The following is a 26857-nucleotide window of genomic DNA, read 5'->3' on the forward strand; positions in this document are numbered from 1 at the left end:
AAATTTTACAGGACACTTCACATGGACACAGCTAGGACATTTGTAGGTAAACTGTGTTTGGGTAACACATATTTGGTATCACTGCACATGTGGGAGGAATAATTCTATGGTCATTATTTATGGTCAACTCTAGATTGATGAGTCAGGCTTTAAATTATTTGTATAACCCCCAACTTGTTTGTTTCATTTGGAATGGAGTAGAGAGGTTAAACCCATATTGGTTTATTTTGCTGCCTGTGTCGCATTATCACATTAGGGAGATTTCCCTTAGTTTTCTGTGCTGTAGATGCAACAGGAAAGGAAATCTCGTCAAAGAGAGGGAAATTTCCCTGCTAGACACCTGTCACTATGGAAAGATTTGTCTGGTGACAACTCCCATCACTTTCTGTCTCAGTGGTCACAGGACAAATAGGGAGGAGTAATCTCCCTAGTGGGGATGCAGACGATAAAGCTCAAAACAGGTCGGCCATACTTCAGTGGTGTCAGCCTTCATAAAGCTTTATTATTCCAAGAGTTCACCCTTATTGAGCCTTACTCTGACATGTTTCACCCAAAAAGAATGACATCTTTTACAGATATTAAGTACTTTTTTGGTTGAAACACGTTAGAGTGAGGCTTGGTCTGGACAAACTCTTCTGTAATTTGTCCTGTAATGACAAAGCTTTGAGAAGGCTGATGTTATTGGAGTGCTTCTGACTCGTTTGTTCATTCCATTTGGGGAGCGTTGATGAGCTCCATCAGCCAGTTCCTGAAACTACAGACATGGGTAGATTGTGGGCTGTGAGCAGCAGTTCTTTGGTACTGTGGATAATAAAAACTTTACAGGGGTTCTAGTCTTTCCCTGTTTTGCCTATACATACACTTTAGTCTAGGTTTGGTGTGTTGATTTCTTCCAGATGGTTTTTGTTTTCTCAAGCCATTAAAAAGAACTATTTAGAGCAGAACTCCAGCTATAAATAAATACAAGCAAATTGTCCATTAAAAGAAAACTAAAAAACAGCTTTTACTTTGCATGCTGACCATTTATTTATTTATTTATTTTTAATGGATATTTTCTTTAAAGAATAACTCTAACTTTTTCTCCTTGGGCACTTTGGGGAGATTTTTCCTGTCCCTGTGCCATCCTTACAAGAAATAAGGGGGGATTAGGACGTTATTTATTTCAGATACTTCTATAGCGCCATCAATTTATTCAGTGCTCTACACATATATATATTGTACATTCACATCAGTCCCTAACCCTCAAGTAAACCGGAGTACCCAGAGGAAACCCATGCAGGCACAGGGAGAACATGCAAACTCCAAGCAGGTGGAGTCGTGTTTGGTATTCAAACCGACAACCCTAGTACTGCCAGGCGGAAGTGCTTACCATTTAGCCACTGTGCTGCCCTATTAGTATTTCTTTTCAACTCCAAACCGACTTTCTTTGCTAATCGCATGGAAGGAAATTTACAATTCTTTAATTTCCTTCTCCTGCCTAATATGGTGGCTAGCATAGATCGGTAAACTGTATTGAAAATCAGTGTGCTGTAAATGTGATGTTCTATAAATTTCATACGGATATCAGCACATAGCTGTGAGAGTAGAAACGCGGTTTCGTATAGTATGTATGAGCAAAGAAATTCCATAAGTCACAGAGCAATCGTATATAATCACAATGTGCTCAGTGATTTGTATGTGTGAGTGCTTTGTACATACCTGTTGATCTTGCCAGAATAGCATGTCTCATCCTTGTATAGGGTGACAATACTGACCCTGTGCAAATAAAATGACAATCAGTGTTGTCACCCTGGCATCCATAAATCAACACTGTTCTACAACATTCTATGGGAAAGTATCCAATGTCAGCACTGTAGGCTGGTCACACGAATCCTGTACTGTCATTTACCACCTTTCTCTGCTGCTCCTAGCCTCGGTCCATCGGTCCTCCTTGGGGCCTGGGACAACCAGTGTTCTACCAGCACAAATCCAGTACACGTAGAACACTCGTAGCCTTTTGAAACCTGTAGTTCTTGTTGGTTACAACACGTAGCTGCAAGCACCCAGAAGGAGACCCTGAGAAGATTGGTAGATCAGTGTTGGTTGAGGTAAATTCCAGATTACCTTTCACCCAAGCTTGGTTTATGGTAGATGCCAAGAACCTGATTCTGGGCCTAGACTCTAATCACAATAATCCAATCTCTCAACAAGTGACCAATTTCTAAATGTGTGCCTATGAGCAACTAATACAAACCCTCATCTCACTTACAATTTGTTTCAAATCTTTATTTGTTAAGAACAACAAATACAGCCGATGAGTTTCAGGGGAAAAGGACTCTCCCTTCTTCAGGCCTGGAACAATATTTTTGATGCAATCAGGATGACTACATCATATCCATCTTAACAGATCCTGCCGGATGTGGAACACAAAAGTGCTGAAGGCAAAAAATGGAGAGGGATTACAACACCTGTCAGTTTTTATTTCTGTCTGTGCCCCTGTTAGGGGGATTCGTCCTCTCTATTTGTCCAGTTTACCATGATCATCACAAATGAAAATAAAAGATAATCCCACATTTTGGATTGACCTCAGAAGAGTAATAAAGGGGAAATCTTCCAAATGGGACCTTGGTGACAGGCTGTTGGACAGGAAGTGAAGGAAAATCTCCCAATGAAACAAAGATGGCAAAAAATATTACAGGGTTTACTACCCTCCCTACTCTATCCAAAAAAAGTTTTGCCCTTCGTTACATTCAAATTTAGACTCTTATCAGGTCTTGTAATTTCATCCCGATTGCATTTAGTCATGCCCTGAAGAACAGAGTGCTTCCCTTGAAACATGATGATTGTATCTGTTGCTTCCCTTGAAACATGATGGTTGTATCTGTTGCTTCCCTTGAAACATGATGGTTGTATCTGTTACTTCCCTTGAAACATGATGATTGTATCTGTTGCTTCCTTTGAAACATGATGGTTGTATCTGTTGCTTCCCTTGAAACATGATGGTTGTATCTGTTGCTTCCCTTGAAACATGATGGTTGTATCTGTTGCTTCCCTTGAAACATGATGGTTGTATCTGTTGCTTCCCTTGAAACATGATGGTTGTATCTGTTGCTTCCCTTGAAACATGATGGTTGTATCTGTTGCTTCCCTTGAAACATGATGGTTGTATCTGTTGCTTCCTTTGAAACATGATGGTTGTATCTGTTGCTTCCCTTGAAACATGATGGTTGTATCTGTTGCTTCCCTTGAAACATGATGGTTGTATCTGTTGCTTCCCTTGAAACATGATGGTTGTATCTGTTGCTTCCCTTGAAACATGATGGTTGTATCTGTTGCTTCCTTTGAAACATGATGGTTGTATCTGTTGCTTCCTTTGAAACATGATGGTTGTATCTGTTGCTTCCCTTGAAACATGATGGTTGTATCTGTTGCTTCCCTTGAAACATGATGATTGTATCTGTTGCTTCCCTTGAAACATGATGGTTGTATCTGTTGCTTCCCTTGAAACATGATGGTTGTATCTGTTGCTTCCCTTGAAACATGATGGTTGTATCTGTTGCTTCCCTTGAAACATGATGGTTGTATCTGTTGCTTCCCTTGAAACATGATGGTTGTATCTGTTACTTCCCTTGAAACATGATGGTTGTATCTGTTGCTTCCCTTGAAGCATGATGGTTGTATCTGTTGCTTCCTTTGAAACATGATGGTTGTATCTGTTGCTTCCTTTGGAACATGATGGTTGTATCTGTTGCTTCCTTTGAAACATGATGGTTGTATCTGTTGCTTCCCTTGAAACATGATGGTTGTATCTGTTGCTTCCCTTGAAACATGATGGTTGTATCTGTTGCTTCCCTTGAAACATGATGGTTGTATCTGTTGCTTCCCTTGAAACATGATGGTTGTATCTGTTGCTTCCCTTGAAACATGATGGTTGTATCTGTTGCTTCCCTTGAAACATGATGGTTGTATCTGTTGCTTCCCTTGAAACATGATGGTTGTATCTGTTGCTTCCCTTGAAACATGATGGTTGTATCTGTTGCTTCCCTTGAAACATGATGGTTGTATCTGTTGCTTCCTTTGAAACATGATGGTTGTATCTGTTGGTCCTAACAAATATTTGAAACGATATGGAAGTTTGTACTAGAAGCTTCTAACCACACACTTGGAAGCCCTCACTGAGCTGCAGTAGCTCATCGTATAAATCCCTGAACATCTGGGTATGGCTGTACACACATTTGTGAACTGATGTTTTTTTTTTGGGGGGGGGGGGGTGTTGGTAGCACCCAAGGAAGGCAGTCAAACTATAAAGGCTTTTCTTTCCTCTTTTATCTGTTTAAACATCATTCATTTCTACCCTCGATCTTACACTAAATTGGTTCTTGGCAGCTCCAGCAAGTGGTCATTGTTTTATTTTCTGGTAGAAATCTCTCCACCACACCCCTTTCTTGTAAATGACGAAGCTGCATTTTCAGTGTTACAATTAGATGAATCCATCACGTTAATGACAGATTCGTCGATGCATGTGCAAATCTGTCTGTAAGTGTTGACGGCTCTTCTTCAGAGATGCAGCATGAGATGTGGGGAATACAGTATCCCTGCTAATTAATAGCGACTGACTGGAAGTGATAGGAGCTTCTCGTATGCGCGTGCTACTATGATGGATGGTTCTGAGAGAGGATTTCTACTGCATTTGTGCATGGAGTACACCTGCATGTGGATATGTCTTGGCGCAGGATGTGCTGTGATGTCAAAGCCCGCACGCCTGACTGGCAGTAATAAACTGCTTGTCTTCCGAACACATTCTTGTCATCTGCTTTGTGTGGTTTTGTGCTCAGCGGTCCATTGAAAACGTGGTTTTATGGTTAGCAGGAGGCTATTATTCCTTCTGTGCCTGGAACGGGGGTTGATGTATGTGGTGGATTTGCTGGAACCTTTAGCAGTCACTGCACACAGGCCTGCCTCCTTTCTGAAAATACTGAGGCTATAAATATCGCTCCACTGCGTCGGACTTCATTGGCTGCTCCCGGGCTCCTACGCAGGCAGCGGAAGGGGGCTTTCAAGAAGTGCGATTTGGCTTCTGTTACAATAAAACGGATAAAAGGCCACATTTGGCGGTTGTGCCTTCTGTCACTGGCCGCATACAGATTGTGAGCGGTTTGATTGTTTCAGTAAAAGTAAAAACTTTCTAAAAACTACCATTTCTATCCCTGTGAAAGTTCAGCATGAGGGTCTAATCATTGCAATGGGCAACAGAGTATGTTAACAGAGTATGTTGTCTTTAATAAAAGAGTACCCACGCATGCATCGCATACCACCACACAGATCTCTATAGACCCTCAGTCTTTCAGCTGGTATTCCAAGTAAGATCCATTAGTACACAGCCCAGTAAAGGGTATGTAAACCCGAACTACCAATGTCTCTTTTGGCCTTTAAATAAATCATTGAAAATGTTTCGTTATATCTGTTAAGTGCAAACATTACCTATTGATCCTGCCAGAAACCCTGTCAGTTGATGACTTCCTGTGAACTATCAGTACTGCATTCTTATGGCCTTGTTCACATATTTAGCAGAAAGGCGGTCAATTTGTGTTGACTGCTTACAGGCAAGATAACATGGCCAGCGCACTTGTGTGTGTATATAGTGATTCAGGGGGTGGCAGTATGTGCAGGTAGTGGTGCTCCTTGCCAACTGCCCCCCATATACATCAACAGGACTACGCCACAACCCTATCCCAGGTGAAACCAATGTATAAAATCCCCTTTGATGATCATAAAAACAGGAGTTCAGAATGCAGCATATCTCTTCCTGATCACCTGTCATCCGACTCTACACCACCTCTGAAAAGTGATCCAGCACAGATTGCTTTTTCAAATGTGTTTACAAATCTGCCATACGTGCAAATGAGGCCTGTATTGTTGCATTGTTCCCAGTTGTCTTTGAAGACTACAGGACCCTTTCCTTTGATATGAAGAGGAAGAGGTGGTGGGTGTGCAGTCCTGTCCTTTGAGTCTTTATAGATACAGTACAGTGAGTGAGCGTGGTCATCCTAGGGTGGGAATTGTGTTAGGATCACTGAGTGAAAATAAAAGAGGAAAAAAGCCTGAAAAAAGAAAACATTCAGATACCACATCTAAGTACAGCAATATATATCAGTTGTAGGGTGGAACATGTAACCGGTTCCAATGCTGCATCACTGTCCAATTTGCCCCCCGTGACAGGAGTACAGGGAGCTGTCACTTTTTGAATAGCGCACGGCTGCATCATTTATTCAGAGTTCTGTGAATGAATGAACTGCAAGTCCTGACAATGACAGAACTGTCAGCTTGTTGTTCTCAGTGATATTCATTGAGTCTTCCTGTTTGTATATCTTCTTGCCCATACATCTCTATGGGCAAGCAGATATACTGTAATGACAGATCCACAGGAGACCTGCTTGGCACCAGGAATATTGCATGCGCTTTTTTTACCTGCAAAAAAAATGTTCATTTAATATTTTTTGTCAAAAGGTGAACTTATCCTTTAAATTTAGATGCTCTATTTTTTGTGTGTGTTGGTTCTCCGCATACTATCCACTGACATTCATGTTTGTATAGTCCCCCATCTTTTTCCACTACCAGGACCACGTTACGTTCTTGCACTATAAGTCCTCATGCACACGGGACGTTTTTACAGCGGCTGTTTTTGGCTTTTGGCGGTTTTTTCTACAGCCAGTAAAATTCAGAGCGTGTTATCCTGTGTGTTCATGCGCACGCAGACTGTAATCGGCGTTTTTTTGGCTGTAAATCATGGTAAACCATCGTTTTTTGTCGTGTTTTTTTTTTTTTGCAAAAAGCTTAAAAAAAAACACTGAAAAACTCATGTTTTTAACGCGACTTTACACAGCTAACGTTACCAGCATTATTAAAACGTCCTAAACCTTGGAACCTTACAGTTTCTGTGGCTCCTTTTACTGAATGAGTATCAGAGCTGTATTAGCATCTCAATGGAGTGTTACCAGGGTCTGTCTAGGAGGCTGCAGTTGGGATCTTTAGACCTACGCCAGTACGTATTTGGAATGTGAGAGGAAACCGGAGTACCCAAAGGAAACCTACGCAAGGGAGAACTTGCAAACTCCATGCAGGTAGTGTCCTGGCAGGGATTTTAAACAAGAACCCCAGTGCTGCAAGACGTAATTGCTAACCACTGAGCCACTATCGTTTATCAAGTCCTGTATATACAGTAGTCTTTACTGTTGGCTGTCCTTCTAGCACTATTGTACTTTGTTTTTAGGCTCTTTTTATGAAATGCGCAATAGAGCTGACTTCAGAGGTCCAGGAATCCTCCTGCTCTACCATCATACCCTGCACCCCATTACAAGTGACGTTTGAAGCAGCAGGAGCTTATTTCATAAACAAGAGATTAAGAGCTCTCAGGTTGTCGGGTTTAGTAAAATATGTATAGAAGTGACTCAGCGGCTGCCTAATCAGTTCAGATTTTATTGTGAAGAAAATCACTCCCCCTTCTTTCCTCTATGTCTATAGAGTGATTGTAATTCAAAGAATTTAAAGAACAACCCTGCCAGGAATGATTTGCATATAAAATGGACACACAACACATTTCCAAAGTCATTTCAGAGAAACTAATACTTTTCTGTATTGAAAAAAAAAATAGAAATGTGGGGATGCAAAACCTCTAACAGGTAATAAATGGTATCGAATTCATAGATTGGTTCTATACTGCCACTGAGATGAGAGTAGTGCAGACTTGGCATACCTCCCACAGTTATAGTCTATCATATATAGGATATACTGTATATATCAATCTGTATTCTGACTAGGCAAGGAAGCACTGCTAAGAGGTAAAAGATGACTGATCAGTTCCCTATCTTTTAGACCCCCTAAGGTTAGTTTACCCCTGCTCTACATTGAAGCTGATCAATCACAAACTGTGCTTGATTAGCTGTAACTGGCTGGCCTGTGACTGCTGTAAACCCAAAAGTGTGTAGAACTGAGTGCTTCTGGATTCATACATCACTGAGGTGATCTCCTACCACTCTGCAACCTGACACCCTCCACACAGGACAGTCCAGGGGACACAAGGGGGGGGGGGTGTCAAGGGAAGGGCAACACCTTATTCATATGTAGAACTTAATCACTGCTGCTACATAGCTGGCAGGCAGGAGTTGAAATGTAAATAGACTATGGCAGTTAGGAGTGTTATGTGCTGGAGCTGCTGACTACAAAATAGTTACTTTGGCATCAACAAAAGGGTTAAAGTCCAACTCAAGCCAAATACTTCTAATTTTGGATAGTTTAGGGATGGGTTAGAATCCATGTCAGGTTTTAACTACTGCCAGTGTTTCTATGGTTTTAATTTCCTCTCCTGCAAATGGCTTGCGTCCGGCTTCATGTTTTTGTCCTCTTACAGATGGCAGGAATGTACGCTGCACTGCACATGCACACAGTAGTCACCGTGTCCCAGAACCCGACTCCACTGTGTCCTCTTACAGATGCCGGGAATGTACGCTGCACTTCACATGCACACAGTAGTCACCGTGTCCCAGAACCCGACTCCACTGTGTCCTCTTACAGATGGCAGGAATGTACGCTGCACTGCACATGCTCACAGTAGTCACCGTGTCCCAGAACCCGACTCCACTGTGTCCTCTTACAGATGGCAGGAATGTACGCTGCACTGCACATGCTCACAGTAGTCACCGTGTCCCAGAACCCGACTCCACTGTGTCCTCTTACAGATGCCGGGAATGTACCCTTCACTGTGCATTTGCGAAGAAGTTGCATCTTCACTGCACCCGTCTCCAGTGTCCAGATGCTGAGAATGCACACTGCGCCCCTCATGCACTATAGGCACATAGTGTACACAAAATTAAAATGTATTAGATGCAGTTTAGCGGGAAAGACCTTGTGTCTCTTTTGCCAAAAACTCCAATATTTGTAGTTCCACTTTAAAGAAGCTAGTTCTGGACCTTAGATAGAAAAGTGTCTGATGGTTACCTAGAGTCGTTTCCAGCTCCTATTTTCTGCTTTTAGGAAATGAGGGAATCTGTTTGCTGTTAGCAGATCTGCAACATTGAATATAGAGGCGGAGTTGGGAATCTCTGATGCCGAACATCACAGGCTGCTCCCAGAGAAAATGATTACCAGCTGCCTTTGAAATTTTCACAACCTGCAATACTTGTGCAATGCCTTGTATGTATGTATGTATGTATGTATGTTGATGTGTACTGCCATGCAAAACTTTCAAAACAATTGGGTTATGAATGCTGTCCAGCAAACACTGCAACTGTTCGAAGTTCACTTAGTTATTTTTTAGTCTGTGTTTTGTAGTTATACTCTCCCATCTCAATAAACAACATCTATTTATATGGCATAGGTGGGTCTACATCCAGTGCCACCTCCTTGTCTCACTTTTTATCCCAGAATAACTGATCTGCTGTTAGAGGCAAATAACCACGGTCAGCAACAGTGCACAAATTTCTGTGTTCCTCTTGGCTCAGTTGGCCACCTTCCTCCACCCACTCTAGCAAATGGACGTAGCCAATTTGGTAACTGGCCAGCATACTATAGCATACTTAACCAGATGAGGAGTTCTGACCAACCTGTTGTTGTGTAAAGGCTTGCCAGCTAGGACTTGTGCACAAGGCTAGCCTTCTTTTCTGACTCATACAATCCAATGAGAGCACCAAGAGTCCAAGGTTTCCCCAAGCTTGACCCAGAGGTTAGAAGTCAGTTGAGATATCCAGTGCTCAGGAGCTTTACAAATGGTGCCGCTTGTCTAGTGACCAGCCAGTCAGCAATAATGCCTAAGAGAGTTCCAGCATGTGCAGCAATGTCTGACAGCTACTCTCATCTACCAGTTTCAGAAATCTATGGTCCCCTTTTTCTGGCCACTACTTCAAGCAACACCATTTTTAAAAGAGAAGTATTGCCAGAGCCTTTTTGGTCATACTTCTCTTGTGGGTCACAGAAGTGCGCATATTTTTGCTCTCCTGTGTCCCAGAATCAGCCAACAGCAGGCTAAAGCCCACTGTCAGCTGACTTCACAAAGCCACTTCGGGCTTTGAAAGGATCTGGACAATATTGTTGGGATTCACTCAGCTTTGTGGTGTGCTCCTGAACCAGAGTCTGTATGCCCAGTAACAATTTCAGCGATCCTTAGAAATTCCGATCCAGTACCCTGTGTGTTCTTTTGTCTCTCCTTTTCTGAATGTCATGCCCAAGAACTGGTAGCTTCAGTGACTGACCTCTCTTGTTACTAACTCCATGAAACCCGCACTGTCTTTTGTGGTTTTGAGCCTGTCTGACAGATGGCACTGGGGACATCATTACAGAATAAAAATTGTGGTGGCTGTGTTCACATTTATATCCCACAGGACACTGTAATTGGTACAGCTTTGATAAAATATTGGCAGTACTTCCACTTTCCTTAACCTCCAGTTTATATAGCCCAGCTGATTTATTGCCAGGATAATATCACTTGGCCAATTACAATGTCGCTTTATTAAACCACAGATGTTGCATAAAGCTACGTACTTGGAATTGCAGAGTTCTTAGTCACATCCATGACTAGCAGAGCCTATTGTAAGAGAACGCACCATGTGGTGTAAACCATACATCTCAAGCCAGTGTACACCCCCTCTGAAGAGTACTCCTGGCTTCTCAGGGAACACTTCAGCTTGTTAAAGTGAATATGTCCTCCATCAGCGCCAAGTAAAATACCCAGGACTTCTCGGTATTTGGGATTATGTTGCTCTCTCCCTTAACAGTCAACTCCCAGGGTCAAGTCCTGCCATGTAAGCAGGGAGATGGCTTATGAAGGGAGAATTCAAATGAAACATATTGATTTTGCCCAAAGTACAGGTTTTAATGACATAAACGGGTTAGCCTAGTATTTTTAGGGCTTGTTCTCACCAGCCTGCATGCTTCTGTCAAATGATCATGCAAGAAAACCTCTGTCGATCAGCAGTCTGCAGCCAGCGGTTGTATCCTGACTGGAGGAATGGAGTCCTCGCTTTTGATTGCCTAGTGAATTCAATTCAAAATACTAACAACAACATACAAAGCCATTCACAACTCTGCCCCAAGCTACATCAACAATCTTGTCTCAAAATGTCACCCAAATCATCCCCTTCGCTGCTTCCAAGACCTCCTGCTCTCTACCGTTCTCATCTCCTGCTCCCATGTCCATCTCGAGGACTACTCAAGAGCCTCTCTCATCTACTGGAACTCCCTACCTCAATCTGTCTGGCTATCTCCTACTCTGGCCACCCGTGACAACTCAATTCTTCAGGGAAGCCTATCACATCTCCAACTAACAACTGAACTTTCTTCATTAGCTCATCCCTCACAGTAATTACCTTTTTGTACCACTTGCCCCACCCTAATAGATTGTAAGCTGTTATGAGCAGGGCCCTCCTTATAACTGCATTGTCTCCCTTTTTATATTTTAAAAACTCTGCATAAACCCTGTATGTTAATGCCATTAACCAACACCATAGGGGAAAATAAGTGGGCTCATAGGACCCCTTTACACAGGGTTGTTGCATTATCATGCATTGCACTAGCCCATGTATTTCAAATGGACCTTAACCTCAAGGAAATGATCCCAACTCTATTTTTTTTTTCTTCTCACTGTAGCATAGGTGTGCTCTGTAGATGTGTGTTGGGTGATATGCCACCACCCCTCAATGTGCTTAATGCGCTGTGTTCTTTTCTAATGCGTGCGATTTGCTGCATGTTACCACAGTGGATGGGCCCTTATTGATCCCGTGGCAAGCAAGTTATCACCAGAAACAGAAATACCATCAGCAGATGTAGTATAATTTGCTGCCATATTGATGATAAACTGGTTTATAAAAAAAAACTATTCGATTGTTAATTTTAAAAAAGTCCCTTCTATTGCACTCAACCTGCAAATTTTCAAATTCCTTTTTTTGCTTTTGCAGCTGTGATCAGACTTAGCGGGTGGCTACATTTGTTCTCCATGGTCCCATTGGAATGTAGCCACCCTCTCCTGCTCGCTCCTGAAATGAGTTCTAGACAATGAGATTTGTAGTGCGCATAGAGCAGTATACATGACCGCAACTAATGTGCATTTCTTGCTCCAATGAGGTGGAAAGGAGATGTTCAGGAGTTCACAGATCTTACAAGGAGGCAGAAAAACATAGTAAAAATGTACAGGCAATGCGCTGTTTTGAGCTTTTTTTTTTCTTTCTTTTCTATGTCTTTTAACTCCTCTCCATGCTAGCCGATGTGTCCATGCACACTGCAGTATTTAAAGGAGTTTAGTGGGAGGGGAGTTTACAAATAGAAAAAAAAACATCACTTGTGCGCTCAGCAGAGGAGCTTTTGAGCATAAAAAACGCTCAAAAGTGAATAAACACGTATTAATGCACATGAGCGTGTTAATGAATTCTAATGGCCAAGGTTTTGGCCAATAAAATGCATTAACGCCAGATGCAGGAATGCACATTAATACGCATGAACGCACATTAACACGCATGCAAAATGGTGTTTTTTTACTGCGTTTTTGATTCTGAAACCACCTGTAGCTTAAAAAATGTTTTGATGTCAGTGTGCTTGAGGTGTTTAGTACTGGTTATTTTTGGAGACTAAAGACATCCTTTAGTGTCAAGGCAAGGAGTGGACCTGCTAATTTTGTGTAATGTTTCTATTCTAGGACCCCAGGTGACGTCACTGGGTACTTGTCCCAGCTATTTGTGGCATTTATGCGAGAATGTCAGTGGCTCTGGCTGACTTTTGTTCTCCTTTTTATGAGAAGAGAACAGGTTTGTGCACTTCTTGGGCAGATTAGTGAGGAATGTCCCATGCAGCATAAAGAGGACAGTAGAAGAGAGTAGATAAGGAGCTGGGCCCACCCAGTCTGCCTGCAGCTGTATTACCTGCTCTGACACTCTCTGTCAAACTACAATCTCAGGGAAAACCACCTCCGCATGCCTCAAGTGAACATTTCATGGTATGGTAGCTGGTCATGGATAGATCGTGTTCATATACTGTATATATACACACACACGGGCATATTTACCACAAGGCATTTGCCTAGGGTGGCATTTTTTAGGAGGGCATAACTGCCCCCTGGAAGAAGGGACAACATATGCGGCATGGGGACCAGGTGGGATCTGAGAGAGGCTGCTTGATGGTGTATGCACAGCCTACTGTTGTTCCTGGGGATGTCCAGTTCAGAGCTGAGTGTCCTTCTGTCGCTGCAGGGGAGGGGGATGGGAGAGTGGAGGTTATGTGTTAGTGGAAGGCTCTTTCAGGTGGGGGGGATGGAGCAGGGTGTTGTTGATCATGGTCAGGCTCTCTCAGCAGGGGAGGGTGGGGTGTTGGTGGGTGTCAGGCTCTCTCTCTGCCAGCAAGGGGTGTCCGATTTTTGTGTTGCCTAGGGCAGCACAAAACCTACATACAAACCTACATACACATACTACATAAACCTACATACACCCCTCAGATTTTTGTAAATATTTTATTCTGTCTTTTCATGTGACAACACTGAAGAAATGACACTTTGCTACAATGTGACGTAGTGAGTGTACAGCTTGTATAACATGTAAATTTGCTGTCCCCTCAAAATAATTCAACACACAGTCATTAATGTCTAAACCGCTGGCAACAAAAGTGAGTACACCCCTAAGTGAAAACGTCCAAATTGGGCCCAATTAGCCATTTTCCCTCCCCGGTGTCATGTGACCCGTTAGTGTTACAAGGTGTGAATGGGAAGCTGGTGTTGGTGTTATCGCTCTCACTTGCTCATACTGGTCACTGGAAGTTCAACATGGCACCTCATGGCAAAGAACTCTGGGGATAAAAAAAATAAGAATTTTTTCTCTACATAAAGATGTCCTAGGCTATAAGAAGATTGCCAAGACCCTGAAACTGAGCTGCAGTACGGTGGCCAAGACCATATATCGGTTTAACAGGACAGGTTCCAATCAGAACAGGCCTCGCCATGGTCGACCAAAGGAGTTGAGTGCACGTGCTCAGCGTCATATCCAGAGGTTGTCTTTGGGAAATAGACATATGAGTGCTGCCAACATTGCTGCAGAGGTTGAAGGGGTGGGGGGTCAGCCTGTCAGTGCTCAGACCATACGCCCCACACTGCAACAAATTGGTCTGCATGGCTGTCATCCAGAAGGAAGCCTCTTCTAAAGATGATGCTCTGTGATGTTGTCATGGAGGAGAGGAAGATGACTCCAGTGGCAATCTGTGAAGCTCTGGTGAACTCCACACCCAAGAGGGTTAAGGCAGTGCTGGAGAATAATGGTGGCCCAATTTGGACATTGTCACTTAGGGGTGTACTCACTTTTGTTGCCAGCGGTTTAGACATAAGTGTGTTGAGTTATTTTGAGGGGACAGCAAATTTACACTGTTATACAAGCTGTACACTCACTACTTTACATGGTAGCAAAGTGTCATTTCTTCAGTGTTGTCACTTGAAAAGATAGAATAAAATATTTACATAAATATGAGGGGTGGACTCACTTCTGTGAGATACTGTATATAGCCAGCGGGCTGACCAGAAAAATAAGAATGGATTTCCTCGTCCACACAAGCAAGGAGGATAGATGAATCCTCCCCTCTGTGCTGTCAGAATATACTGATCAGCACTGCAGCTGATTGGCTGCATGCACTCATCTAATGAAAATTTAAATAAAAATGATCTAATGAAAACATTCCTGTTCGAGCAAATGCCTATCATTAGATCGACTTCTCTCAAGCAGCCTGTCCTTCCTGAACCGGCTGATTTTCCATCCACCTAAAGCCCCTTTCACACTGACGGTCCAGTCGGGTCCGCCTGTCAGCTTTTAGGTGGACCTGATCAGACCAATTATATCCCTCTATGGACTGGCAGGTGTCAGCTGATATCCACCGGCATCCGTTCCAATCCTGTACGCTAAAAGCAGGCAGATGTGGATCCGGCGGTCCGTTTCCATCCAACCGTCCCATAGAAAAAAGCAGGCTGTGTCTATGCCTGCTCTGCAGCAGAGGAGCTAACACAGACCTGTCATCCACTTAATCAGTGGAGAAATCCCCAGCTGAGCAAACCGATCCGCTGACAGGTTCACCCCATCTGAAAGAGGCCTTAGATTGGCTGCAGTAGCTGATCGAGAAACATTTTCCAACATCAGACAATGGACTTCTGTTGAGAAGGAACTACCACACACTGATTGGGGTTTGTCTGGTCCCTGCTGAACTGGCCAAATTCCAATGAACGTATGACCAGCTTTAGCCTGAAAATATCACTCTCCTCTGAGGCTCGAGGCCTACACGGCTCAGGCGGCTCAAAATGTGAATCACAGGTGGTCCTGAAAGCTCCAAATCTGATAAGATACAGATGCTGCTTTGTGGATAAATTTGCCACCCGGATCAAACTATTTTGAAATTGACTTTTGTCACACTGGGTGGCAAATATATCCAGCAAGCAGCATCTCCTATTGGATGTGGTCGCTCTGCTGCAGCGCCATTTTATTCAGGCAGGCAGTGGTGCCGCAGTTGCTAAATACAATAGCTGTCAGCGAAGGAATTGACTGTTTTTCTCCTGATCGTTCAGCAGGATGAATGGGAGAAAATAGAGTAGTGTATGGCAGACTTTTTTTTTTTCGATTGGATTCCTGGCCACCTAGTTTCATGGATTTCATACTAATCTAGTGACCTGGAACAAGTATTCAAATCAGGAATCTGACTTCCCTTGCTGCATTCTCCTAGGTCAGGTATCTGAGAAAAGGAAAAGCTGCTGCTCTTAGCAAAACGTTTGTAGGGTAAAGTCTAACTCCTGACTCACTTCTTATTTTACAGATTTGTGAAGTGAGGAAGAATGAAAATTAGTCAGCTTTTTATTTTTGTCTGTGACCACATAAGAGAGATTTTCCCTTACTTCCTGTACATGTGACCCCTATGCAAGAATGAGGGGTGCCATTGCAACCAGGACAGGATGGCACAAATGCCAATACAAACCAGAATGTCCAATCCTTTCCCTCGCTACTAAAAATATTTGTTTTTTTCCTGACAGGAAATTTCCCTAGCAGGTACACAGGCAGCATTAAAGTGAAATAAAAGCCTTAAGGTGGATACAGACAGATCGAAAATCCCCTCTGAACCGGACAAATTTCAATTTGTGTCTGGCCCTCCCTTTAAATCAACTTCTGTCAAAACGCTACGCTGGATCAATTTCTACTACAGATCTAAAGTCATGGATAGCATTAATTGAGCAGATAAGGAAGCAGTTGTAGTCCACCAGGATCTGAAATTGTAAAGGCAAAAACCAGAAATGGGGGTTATAGTAAGTGAAAGTGCCGCTATTCCTCTTCCACACCCCTTACACTTTTAGTGGATGTGTATCGTTTTGTTTTTGGTTTGTTTTATGTGGAGCAGGTACCTTTTTGACAGGTACCAGCTTCCATTCCTCAATTCTTGCCTATTGAGACTGCTGTCTGCTTGTGCCTGCCCCCTGCCCGCATCCCCATGGGTCACATCACACATCCTACAAGGCTACAGGACTGTGCGCTCATGGGCAAGTACAGTGGGGAGCCAGTTGTGGTTCCTCAGGAAGTCACAGTTGGCTTCCAAATCCAAGGTGGTGGCACCAAGGACCTGCAGCAGTGAGAGGAGCCAGCTGCGGGAAAACTGCACTGGACTCCAGCCACTGGTAAGTACTTGATTTTTTAAAGGTCATCAGCAGTATTAGAGGAGTCATGCACACAGCTTTACCAATTGTGCTTATCCCTCTGGTTTACTACAGAACAATGAAGGTTGTAGCCAGGGGCTTAGATTGCCCTGTAGATGATCTGATAGGCTAACATTTAACATGCTTTGCTAACATTTGGCTTGCAGAGTGTCCATGAAAGAATGCTAAAGTGTTACTAAACTCACAGTCGTAAAATCAGTCTGTTTATGCAATTACACATGCGTGTTATAGTCATTGTGGAACCTAAGGGGTTAATCCTCCACATTGCATAAAAAGGCTGTTTGATCCTGTCTTCTCTGATCTTCCCCTTCCACTGTCCCCAATACATCATCTGACAGTACACAGCTCTAGGAGTCACTCTGCACATGCTCAGTTTCGAGTGCATTATTAGAGAGGTTTTTTTTTTTTTTTCTTTGGGAGGGCACATGTGATCAGTACAGGGCCAATCAGCACTGTCCAGACAGAGGGGTGGGGTTATGCAGCCTCATAGGGCAGGCAGAGCAGACTGAAAACTCCTCCTACAAGCATTAACCAGTGCTCGGCTTGACACTGATTTGTCACAAGACTGCTATATACTGCTGATAAGTATTGAGCCGTTTATATTTAAAATAATAGCATTTCCATGTTGTGTGTACTGTGGGAGACCAGATATAGTGAATGCAGGGTCCGGGGTTCAGTAACACTTTTAGGCTCATGTACACTGCAGCTGATAAACTCACGTTTAGGAGCTTTTCTGCATTTTTTTCAGCAGCCCCTGAACTCTCCCTAATGTTTTCCTATGTGTCCATGTACACGATGTCGTTTACAATCGTTTACAAGCAGTTGAGTTTACAGTCGTTTTTTTTAACCCACAAAACTTGTGTTCAGGAGTAGATTTTATCAGCGTTTGAAACGCTTGTAAACATGGCTAACTGCGTTTTATAAGCATTTGCGTTTGGAAAATTGTTTTAACTCCTCCATTTCCAGATGCTGTCAAGAGCAAAGCGTTTTCCTGGTACTCAAATGGACCTGGTACACCATACTTTGAGGTTTCGCATGAAAGAAAATATGTTAGCCACTGCTGCTATAATTTCTGCACAGAAATGAGCTGGAACACATCCTAACACCACAAAAAAAAAGACAGCTAATCTCAAGAAATACTGCTCTCTCTGCTTCTGCTCCATTTCTCTCAAAATGTCTGAAATAGTTAATTTTTACTGTTCTTCAGTGCATTCTGGGCATTTTGGAAGGTCTCCTGAGGCTATCTTTAAAAAACGCTTCTAAACGCAAACGCTCATAAACACAGTTTGCAAACACGGCTAAACAGATGTTTTTTAACCTACGTTTTCCAGCAGTCACTTTCCATCGTTCAGAAGTGTCCCGTGTACATGGAGCCTTAGGCTTCATGCACACTGGCTTAAAAAAAACTCTCCTCCTAGAGGAGTTTAGCGTTTTGCTTGTAGAAGTAACTCATGTTATCCTATGTGTCCATTCACATTAGGTAGTCTGGAGACATTTTTTTAAGCTCAGTGTTTAGAGGCAGAAAGAAAAACTCTTCTTTTTATTTTTGAGAGTGTTTTTTGGGCATTCAAAAAAAAAAAACCCACTAAAAACCCCTAAACGCTAGTACAAAAACCACTCAAAATTAGCATTTTTTTTCTGCCAAGAGCACTGGCGTTTTTTTTAAGCCAGTGTGTATGGAGCCTAAAAGGTACATAACGGCACTTCAATTCATTCCTGCTGCTGGTTTTAAGGACAGGGTACTTTTAGCTACCGTAGTTTTATAATGCATAAGATCTTGGGTTTTTTTTTTTTACTTAATAGCCAATAGGGCAGAACAGGGGCAGTCCTGTCTTGCGTCTCTGGGTTCTGTGTCCTCTGTGATCATTATTATACTTCCAGTGTTTGCATACATTATCTCTGGTTTCTCCAGTTTCCTTATACAATGAGAGATCATATTGGTAGGTTGGCATCTCACCAAACTTGCTCGGGGTGTGTGTGATGGGGACATGAGATTGTAAGCTCCTCTGGAGCTAATGTCAGGGAGTCTAGAAAGCATTTTGTCATTGTGACCACCCAGCTAGCTACACAGCCATTGTCTTTTTGCTGATTACAGGGGTTAAAGATCAGAAACCACATTGTTGTTTTATGACCGATTTTTATACCTTTGTTTCCAGTATCTATATACTGACTTTTATGTTTGATGTAAGCCCAGGTTATTTGATTAGTTCCTGGAATATAAATGTACGTAGTGTTTTTCCTGTATATATGTAGTATATATAGCATACAGCAGATTTCAGAAAAGAAAAAAGGCTTCATGATGGACTAGCCCATTAAACTGCTGTTGGAAAGTTTTTTGTTAATCTGAAAAATGTCGTGTACTGAGCGTACTGTCTTTTCTTTTCACCTAATGATGCATCATCCAGCAAACATTGCAGGAATTTCTACATTTGAGCTCTTCTGATCACAGTCAGGGTTGCAAGGATGTGGATTTGTGTGTTTGTGGCACAGCCAGACCAGAATGAAGCTTAATTATAGGAGTCAGAGCAGGCTGTACTATGGTAAAGGTAGGAGGAGTGCAGCTAGGTGTTGCCTGCAGCTCCATAGTGATGGGATTTTGGATTTCCGTCACAAACAGTCACTGCAGACTCACCCCCTGCACAGCCTGCTGGATGTGTCCTCACCTGTCCTTCACCTGTGCCATGTCATGTGTGTGAGGAGTGGATGACGCCTGAAGATGAAGAAGAAAAGAGGGGACAAGCGGCTCCGTCTCCCCGCCCGGGCTGCACTGTACATGTGAGTGCAGAATTACATACATTGCACTTCCAGGAGACGCTAGGTCCCTGATGTATAGCACTTGTTAGCACACGCTCCCGACTTGTTTACTGGCTCTGTCTCTTATGGAGACATCATGAACGCACCATCCTGGATTTATAGAGCTTCGACTTACACACGCTTTCATAATAATTAATATTTTCATTCCGTTAACTGTGACTAGTCTCCATTGTACAGTAATGGTGTACAGGTGGGAAGTGTCGGTACCATAAAGACTCTGGGTGTGACTGATGCAGGTTTTGAAGGTCATGCACAGTGCAATCTGATTGTATAGTATCTGAAAGATAGTCATACACATTACAATTTGCACAATTTCCTTGTAAGGAACTGCCTACACCTTATATTCAATTGATAAACATTTGGATATTGGATAAGCTTTAGAATTGCCATCAACTGTATAGCGCCGGGACATAACATTACATTTTTTGTGATCTGGTGCACGGATGTGCCTTCATCCTTATTTAACACAAAATTATATGTTTGCCCATGGGATGTACCAGATTTAATATCATTTCAATAAAGTGTCTTGGCAGATTCTTGGATGGACATGATGGGGCACAGAGGCTGCCTGTCATAGGGTCAGGATTTTTTTTCTTGTGAATATGTGGGTTAAGAGATGTCCTCCATGGGTTCAGGATTGTCTGTGTCGTAGGTGTCTACAGTGGGGGCTGATTTGCAAGGTTTTTTTAGTGTTTGTAAAGGGTGTCTATTGCAGGCATGAGGAATCTGAGTTATCCGTAAAGACAATCACATATAAAGCGAAGTATCTGTACCATAGAAACTATAAAGCAGGAGCAGAGTCAGGGATACCTGTCCTGTATGTCTGTACTGCAGATCCCTAGGATCCTTATATCTGCATGGTAAGCTTTAGCAATAAAACCTGAAAGCTGATTGGTTTCTATGCAGAAGTGAGCCTGATTTTGCACTCTACAGCTTTAGTAAACCCTATAGGGTCATTCGGGATACCTGTACTGTAAATTTGTATTGTAGATCTTTAGGATCGGGGATGTCTGTGCTGTGTATCTTTATTGTAGATACATAGGGTCATCGGGTATACCTGTACTGTAAATCTGTGTTGTAGATCTTTAGGATCGGGGAGGTTTGTGCTGTATATCTTTACTGTAGACTATATACAGTACAAAGATATCCCTCATTCTAAAGATTCCCAGAACAGATAAATGCAGCAGACACCCCTGATCCTTGAGATCTACAACACAGATTTACAGTACAGGTATACCTGATGACCCTATACAGTGAAGGAAATAAGTATTTGATCCCCTGCTGATTTTGAATGTTTGCCCACTCACAAAGAAATGATCAGTCTAAAAATTGAATGGTAGGTGTATTGTAACAGTGAGAGAAAGAATAGCAACAAAAAATTCAAAAGAAATGCATGTCTAACAAATTATGCACTGATTTGCATGTTCATGAGGGAAATAAGTATTTGATCCCCTATCATTCAGCAGGATTTCTGGCTACCAGGTGTCTTTCATACAGGTAACAAGCTGAGATTAGAAGCAGTCTCTTAAAGGGAGTGCTGCTAATCTCATTTTGTTACCTGTATAAAAGACACCTGTCCACAGGAGCAATCAAACAATCAGATTCCAAACTCTCCACCATGGCAAAGACCAAAGATCTGTCCAAGAATGTCAGAGACAAGATTGTAGACCTACACAGGGTTGGGCTACCAAACTATTGCCAAGCAGCTTGGTGAGAAGGTGACAACAGGTGGTGCAATCATTCGCAAATGGAAGAAACACAAAACAACTGTCAGTCTCCCTAGGTCTGGTGCACCATGCAAGATCTCACCTCATGGAGTGTCAATGATAATGAGAACAGTGAGGAATCATCCCAGAACTACACGTGAGGACTTTGTCAATGATCTCCAGGCAGCTGGAACCACAATCACCAAGAAAACAATTGGTAACACACTTCCCTGACAAGGATTGAAATCCTGCAGTGCCCACAAGGTCCCTCTGCTCAAGAAAGCACATGTCCAGGCCGGTCTGAAGTTTGCCACTGACCATCTGAATGATGCAGAGGAGGCCTGGTTGAAAGTGGTGTGGTCAGATGAGACCAAAATCGAGCTCTTTGGCATCAACTCAGCTCACATGTTTGGAGGAGGAGGAATGCTGCCTATGACCCTAAGAACACAAACCCAACTGTCAAACATGGACGAGGCAATGTACCATCAAATCTTGGGTGAGAACCTTCTTCCCTTAGTGTTCCAGCATGACAATGACCCAAAACACACAGCCAAGGCAACAAAGGAGTGGCTCAAGAAGAAGCACATTAAGGTCCTGGAGTGGCCTAGCCAGTCTCCAGACCTTAATCCAATTAAAAATCTGTGGAGGGAGCTGAAAGTTCGAGTTGCCAAACATCAGCCACCAAACCTTAATGACTTGCAGAGGATCTGCCAAGAGGAGTGGGCCAAAATCCCTCCTGAGATGTGTGCAAACCTGGTGGCCAACTACAGAAAACGTCTCACCTCTGTGACTACCAGCAAGGGATTTGCCACCAAGTACTAAGTCATGTTTTGTGAAGGGGATCAAATACTTATTTCCCTCCTGAACATGCAAATCCGTGCATAATCTGTTGCATGCATTTCTTTTGAATTTTTTTGATGCTATACTGTCTCTCAGTGTTACAATACACCTACCATTCGATTTTTAGACTGATCATTTCTTTGTGACTGGGCAAACATGCAAAATCAGCAGGGGATCAAATACTTATTTCCTTCACTGTGTAGGGTCATCAGGTATACCTGTACTGTAAATCTGTATTGTAGATCTCAAGGATCAGGGGTGTCTCCTGCATGTATCTGTTCTGTGAATCTTTAGAATGAGGGATATCTTTTGTACTGTATATAGTTGCTGTGATCCATGAGATCAGAGATGATTGTTCTGTAAATCATTTGGGATTGTACTGTATGCTTTTTTTTTTTCTTTAATTGATGCTGCCTCTATCTCGGACCCAATTCTTTGTGGATGACTGTGCAACACTGCACTCCTTAATCATCTGTTGTTCCATCTCCATCTGTGCTTGGGCCCTCTCAGGCTAATAACTGTGGTGTCTCTTTTCTAAGTTTGAGTGCTCTCCTGTTTGTACTTGTCATTTTTTATAGGATAAGGGGAATCTTCTTTAATTCTGTTGAACCATGTGTGCTATAGCTGTATTTTAGATTTTTGAAACCTAAACAAACCTGCTGTGGACAGGTGTATTCTGCACTGTAGCTGTATCTGATAGGATGCATCCATAAGTCTGTGGGATTAGCTGCTTCTGTACTGTAGGTCATTCCCACCAAGGGTGTCCATACTCTAGACCAGCGTTTTTCAACCACTGTGCCGCGGCACACTAGTGTGCCGTGAGATATTGTCTGGTGTGCCGTGGGAAAAATTGCAATTTCATCCGTAACATGTGGCCTCGGCTCACAAATAGACCAATCATTAGAACAGCAATGGGCAAACTAAGGCCCGCGGGCCGTATACGGCCCGGCGGACCTTTTAATCCGGCCCGCGGAGCGTGATACTGTCAGGATGATCTGTCCCCCTCGACGTATCTGCGCATGTGCCGGAGATCGCCGATCGGCTGCTAATGCCTGAAACTGGCACATGCGCAGATACGTCGAGGGGGACAGATCCTTATAGGAGACAGATTTTCATGCTACACCGGAACGGCGAGAGGAACGCGTGGAGCAAAGGTGGGGGACACAGGGGGGGCTTGGGGACTTAATATGGGGGATGAATTAATATGGGGGATGAATTACTATGGGGGATGAATTACTATATGGGGGATGAATTACTATAGGGGGGATGAATTACTATGGGGGATGAATTACTATATGGGGGATGAATTACTATGGGGGATGAATTACTATATGGGGGATTAATTACTATAGGGGGGATGAATTACTATGGGGGATGAATTACTATATGGGGGATGAATTACTATGGGGGATGAATTACTATATGGGGGATGAATTACTATATGGGGGATGAATTACTATGGGGGGTGAATTACTATGGGGGATGAATTACTATGGGGGATGAATTACTATATGGGGGATGAATTACTATGGGGGATTAATTACTATATGGGGGATGAATTACTATGGGGGATGAATTACTATGGAGGATGAATTACTATGGGGGATGAATTACTATATGGGGGATTAATTACTATGGGGGATGAATTACTATATGGGGGATGAATTACTATGGGGGATGAATTACTATGGGGGATGAATTACTATATGGGGGATGAATTACTATGGGGGATTAATTACTATATGGGGGATTAATTACTATATGGGGGATGAATTACTATATGGAGGATGAATTACTATGGGGGATGAATTACTATATGGGGGATTAATTACTATGGGGGATGAATTACTATATGGGGGATGAATTACTATGGGGGTTGAATTACTATGGGGGATGAATTACTATATGGGGGATTAATTACTATGGGGGATGAATTACTATGGGGGATGAATTACTATATGGTGGATGAATTACTATGGGGGATGAATTACTATATGGGGGATTAATTACTGGGGGATGAATTACTATATGGGGGATGAATTACTATGGGGGATGAATTACTATGGGGGATGAATTACTATATGGGGGATGAATTACTATGGGGGATGAATTACTATGGGGGATGAATTACTATATGGGGGATTAATTACTATGCTTACTATGGGGGAATATTACTATACTTACTATGGATGACACATACACATCATTCATCTACTCTTGGTCCGGCCCCCGGGTCCAATGTATGAACCCATTGCGGCCCTCAAGTCAAAAAGTTTTTCAATAAATTTTTTTAACATTTTCTAATGGTGGTGTGCCTCGTGATTTTTTTCATGAAAAAAGTGTGCCTTTGCACAAAAAAGGTTGAAAAACACTGCTCTAGACCAGCCATTCTCAGCCAGGGTTTGTTGAACCCTGGGGTTCCTTCAGAGGTTTACTTGGGGTGCCTTGAGATTTGCTGATGAATCTTTTTTTGATGGTGTCTACCCAGTTCTGGAGCCAACATCGCCAGCAGCATGACGCTAAGCCCTGGTTCGCACCAAATGCGGCTACTTCAGCTCAATTTCAAAGCTGCAAATCGATGTGACTGCATGTGCGGCTTGCTCACATCTGTGACTTCATGCACAGATGTCACTGCAAGTTGCCCATGAAATTGCAAAAAATAGTGCAGGAACCTTTTTCAAAGTCGGTGTTACTCAGTGTTGCACCTATTTGAACAGTTCCATAGCCGTAAATAGGGTGCGACTTTGATCTGTCAAGTTGCATGACAAGTTGCATCAGTGCTAATGATCTTTTAGCTGAAATTCTATCACTGTAAGGGGGCATTCTTCCCACTGACTGCCAGTTTTTGCATTTTCCCTCTGATTCCTTGGGGTAAGAAGGTTGAAAAAGGCTGCACTGACAGAGTGGATCAGGAGAATTTGTATTGTAACACGGTGCATGGGGCTTCTGTACTGTAGACCAGTGGTGTCTAAACTGTGGCCCGAATGGTGCCACCAGTGTGAACCGGGGCTAATGATCTTTTAGCTGGAATTCTATCACTGTAAGGGGGGTATTCTTTCCACTGACCACAAAGCTTTGCATTTTCCCCTCTGATTACCAATAAACAATAGTATTCATCCGGAAAATTGTCTCAATTGTTCCTCTTGGGTGAAAAGTTTAAAAAAGGCTGCACTGACAGATTGGATCAGCAGAATTTGTATTGTGATACTGTGAATGGGCCTTCTGTTCTGTAGATCAGTGGTGTGTAAACTGCAGCCCGGGAGATGAATGCGGCCCTTTGCTTGCCTTTTTCCTGCCCTTGTGGCAATTTTCCTTCCACAAGACATTATTCTTCCCACTGACACCAACAATGGGCATAATTCCTGCTACTGACATCAACAATGGGCACTATTCCTGCCACTGACACCAACGTTTGGGCACTGGTCCTCCCACTGATACTAACGATGGGACACTATTCCTCCCACTAACCCCAACCATGGGGCACTTTTCCTTCCACTGGCACCAACCATGGGGCACTATTCCTCATACTGGCACCAACTACGGGGCACTATTCCTCCCCTATAATACCAAGGATGCATTGTTTACGTCCTTTGACGCAGGACCATTTCTACTCCCAATGGACACAGTCTGCCCCACCTAAAGTCTGAAAGCCAGTAAACTGGCCCTTTGTTTTGAAAGTTTGGAGACCCCTGCTGTACATCTTTGAGAGCATACGTTTACATTTGTGGGGCCTGTTACAGATCTGTGGAATCAGGTTTTTATTTGCTGTAGATCTGATGGAACGCTATATTTTCAGTGTTGATTGGAGGTATCAGACTTTTCCTGTAGTTTTAATCTATAGAATTGTGTTCCGACCTGCCAAGAACAGCAGAGAGATATCTGCTAACGATTTCAGATTATAATGAGGTGTGTACTACCTGTTCTTAAAGAAAAAAAAAAGTTCATAAGATAATATAATCACTTTAAGGGCCATGTCATGCTGGGGATTCTGTCAGCCAGCAGCTGCCACTTTTCCTAGAGGAAGCAACTCCCTCAATGGCTAAACCACTGCAGAATTGCGTTTGCTAGTGACGGAGCTGTGCAGAATAAAAACTAGCTTGGCTCGGGCACCAAGGGAGCAACGCCATGGGAGAAGGTGAGCGGAGTCTTAGCAATTTCTGATGTTGTCACCAGAGACAGAATCACTAGTGTGACATGACCCTGAAAATGTATAGCCTGAGCCAAGTCCTTGAATCTTCTATGACCTCCTTGCTTTAAACTGGACATAGATGCTGCTGGGCAGAGTGAAGTGTAGGCTAATCAAATAGCTGAAAGATTTTTTTTTTTTCGTATGTATGGGATGCAGTGTGCATGCTTATACCTGGAACCAGGCCCTGGGGGTCTGTGGGGTCTATGTTATGCTGTTTCTCTCTTGACTTCTGCCAGATGACCATACATTTTCTGTATCTGTTCTGTCTGCCTTTGTTATATTGCTTCTGTCTGTCTCTGGATGACGTTATGATGTATTACGTTATGTTACCAAAATTTTGTGGACATCTGACATCACACAATATGACCTTTTGAACATCCTATTCCAAAACTATGAGTTGTCCTTCCACTGCAGATATAAAAACCTCCAATCTTCTGGAAAGAATTTCTACAAGATTTTGAAGTGTTTTTGTGGGGATTTGTGTCCATTAGGAGAGCATGTCTAAAGTCAAGTACTGATGATAGACAAGAAGATCATAATCCGTGTGCCTGTTCATCCCAAAGGTTTTCAGAGGGGATTGTGGCTCAGTGTAGGCCACTCAAGTTCCTCCACAACAAAGTCATC

The 26857-nt window shown here is 42.9% G+C and overlaps 1 protein-coding gene across 8 annotated transcripts in view; it reads left to right on the top strand.

Moving 5' to 3' along the window:
- Positions 1-26857, top strand: part of IQSEC2 (IQ motif and Sec7 domain ArfGEF 2) — a 367046-nt gene that overhangs the window by 311146 nt on the left and 29043 nt on the right. The gene's annotated exons all lie outside the window — the stretch shown is intronic.

The sequence above is a fragment of the Staurois parvus genome, unplaced genomic scaffold (genome assembly GCF_062004578.1).
Source record: "Staurois parvus isolate SC_StPar_1 unplaced genomic scaffold, SC_StPar_1.0 ptg000608l, whole genome shotgun sequence".
NCBI lineage: Eukaryota > Metazoa > Chordata > Amphibia > Anura > Ranidae > Staurois > Staurois parvus.